This window comes from Brassica napus, unplaced genomic scaffold, assembly GCF_020379485.1.
Source record: "Brassica napus cultivar Da-Ae unplaced genomic scaffold, Da-Ae ScsIHWf_670;HRSCAF=978, whole genome shotgun sequence".
NCBI classification, from domain to species: domain Eukaryota; kingdom Viridiplantae; phylum Streptophyta; class Magnoliopsida; order Brassicales; family Brassicaceae; genus Brassica; species Brassica napus.
In genome coordinates, this window is record NW_026016727.1 from 12501 (window position 1) to 15000 (window position 2500).

Genomic DNA, 2500 nt, shown 5'->3' on the forward strand with positions numbered 1-2500 from the left:
CTCACAATGCAAAGTGCAAAGGTACAAACCATTGCGGGTGAGGCCAGCCTGATTGAAGGTCACGGCCAGGCCTATGTGATGATGCCCAAAGGCACTCACCTAGAGATCAAAACCGCCTTGTATTCCCCAAGCTCTAGAAGAAGCTTATTGAGTTTCAAGGACATAAGGTTGAACGGTTTTCACCTTGAAACATGGGAAGAAGGAAACAAAGAATTCCTTAACATAACTTTGATCACCAAAGGCAATAAAAAGATCCTAGAGACCATGCCCGCAATGTCCACTGGTCTTTACTATGCAAGGATCAGTATGGTCGAGGCAAATACCTCAGAGCTATTCACTTTATGGCATAACCGGCTTGGCCATCCCGGAACAGGAATGATGCGAAAACTAATGATGAATTCATTAGGGCACACGTTTAAAGGAGTGATCCCACGAAATCTCACATGTGCTGCATGTGCACAAGGGAAACTCATAACTAGGCCATCACCAGCCAAGGTTAATAAAGAAACCTTGAACTTTCTGGAAAGGATCCAAGGGGACATATGCGGACCAATACACCCACCGTGTGGGACGTTTAGATATTTCATGGTCCTCATTGATGCATCGACCAGATGGTCGCATGTATGTCTGTTGTCCACTCGGAACCTAGCCTTTGCACGGCTGCTTGCTCAGATGATAAGGCTGAGAGCACATTTTCCAGACTTTCCACTCAAGACTATACGTCTAGACAATGCTGGTGAGTTCACGTCCCAGGCGTTTAATGAATACTGTATGTCCATGGGGGTAAAAGTAGAACACTCCGTGGCACATGTCCATACACAGAACGGCTTGGCCGAATCTTTCATTAAACGTATCCAGCTGATAGCCCGTCCATTACTTATGAAGTCTAAACTTCCGGTATCAGCATGGGGACATGCGGTTTTACATGCTACGGAACTGATTCGCATCAGGCCATCTAGTGAGCATAGATATTCACCATCCCAATTACTTACGGGTCATGAGCCAGACGTGTCCCACATCAAAACATTTGGATGTGCCGTCTACGTTCCAATTGCTCCACCACAGAGAACTAAGATGGGACCGCAGAGGAGGATGGGAATATACGTAGGATATGAATCCCCAAGTATTATAAAGTATCTTGAGCCAACAACCGGTGATTTGTTTAAGGCCAGATACGAAGACTCACAGTTTGATGAGTCCACATATCCGTCCTTAGGGGGAGATAACAGCCGGTTGATAACAAAAGAAATAGAATGGTTTAGACCATCGACATCTTGGCAAGATCCTCGGACTAAAGATTGTGATTTAGAAGTCCAGAAGATAATACATCTTCAAGAGCTAGCTAATAAACTGCCAGATACATTTGCTGACCCAAATAGAGTGACAATATCACACATCCCGGCTTGTAATGCACCTGTAAGATTAGACGTCCAAGATGGACAATGTCAAGTGGCTACAGAGTCTAAGCAACGTCTAAAACGTGGCAGACCAATTGGTTCCAAAGACAAACAGCCTCGGAAATCCAAGAAAGGTGCTGGATCCGAGAGCATTAAGAAAACCGTCCAGGACATAGATGGAACGGTCGAGCCGACCATGACGGTCGAGCCGAGTGAACCGTCCATACCCGATGATCCGGTCGTTCCTCCAAGTGAGGTCCGGGACGCTGGACTTCACGGGACACCAGAACCGGACAATCAAGAGATCTCTATAAACCATGTGATGTCTGGAAAACAATGGAACAGAAAAGATATCAACGTTGATGATTTATTTGCATACAAGGTAGCACTTGAGATCATGGATAAAGATGAGGATCTAGAACCCACGTCCATACAAGAATGCATGCTAAGATCGGATTGGATCAAATGGAAACAAGCTATAAACGTGGAGTTAGAATCATTAAGAAAGAGAGGCGTTTTTGGCCCTATAATCTTGACACCTAGAGATGTCAAACCAGTGGGATACAAATGGGTCTTTGTAAGGAAGAGAAATGAGAAAGGAGAAGTAGTGAGATACAAAGCACGGCTTGTAGCACAAGGATTCTCACAAAGACCTGGAATAGACTTTGAGGAAACTTATTCCCCTGTGGTGGATGCGACTACATTGAGATACTTAATCAGTCTGGCCGTGAGAGAGAGCATTGATTTGCGCCTAATGGATGTAGTTACAGCATACCTGTACGGACCACTGGACAACGAAATACATATGAGAATTCCAGAGGGTATTGAGCTCAAAGATAAGAAAGGTTCTCGAGAACAACATTGCATTAAGCTGAACAAAGCTTTATATGGTTTAAAACAGTCAGGTCGAATGTGGTATAACCGGCTGTCCGAGTACCTAACCAAAGAGGGATATAAGAACGATCCAATAAGTCCATGTATATTCATAAAGAAATTCGACAGCAAGGGCTATGTTATAATGTCTGTCTATGTGGACGACCTGAACATAATAGGAACCTCTGGAGAGATTTCCCAAACGGTCGAATGTCTAAAGAAAGAATTCG